The sequence below is a fragment of the Triticum aestivum genome, chromosome 1B, assembly GCF_018294505.1.
Source record: "Triticum aestivum cultivar Chinese Spring chromosome 1B, IWGSC CS RefSeq v2.1, whole genome shotgun sequence".
In the NCBI taxonomy this organism is placed as follows: Eukaryota; Viridiplantae; Streptophyta; class Magnoliopsida; order Poales; family Poaceae; genus Triticum; species Triticum aestivum.
In genome coordinates this window covers 411963287-411963727 of record NC_057795.1, presented here as the reverse complement: position 1 = coordinate 411963727, position 441 = coordinate 411963287, and the positions used below count along the sequence as shown (strand labels likewise).

The 441-nt window shown below is 54.0% G+C and overlaps 1 pseudogene; it reads right to left on the bottom strand.

The window, feature by feature from the left end:
* On the bottom strand, positions 1-139 carry LOC123151450 (uncharacterized; annotated as a pseudogene).
* Between the last annotated feature and the right edge of the window lie 302 nt (positions 140-441).

The window sequence follows — 441 nt, the reverse complement described above, 5'->3', positions numbered from 1 at the left end:
TCTCGATGCCGATGAGTTGTGCGTAGAGCTCGTTGGGCTTGATGGGGACGGTCCTGGCACAGATGAAGGAGACGAAAGACATGTAGTCGAAATCCAAGCCAGCAAGGATATACGACACCATATCATCGTCCGTGAGCGGCTTGCCGATGGCAGCCATCTCATCGTCGAGGGCCTTCATGCGGCCAAGATACCCGGCAATGGTGGAGTTCCCCTTCTTAGTGGTGGAGAGGGCGATCCTCGTATTGACGATGGCCACCTGCGTCTGGGAGATGAAGATCTCTGTGATTGCAGTCCATGCTGCTGACGCCATGATGCACATTGCGATCTGGACCATCACAGGGGGTGAGATGGAATTGAAAAGAAAACTCAAAACCTAAGAGTCTCGGGCCCTGTCGATCTCATATGTCGGGTTCGGCATGTCGGTGACCTTGCCGTCTTTGT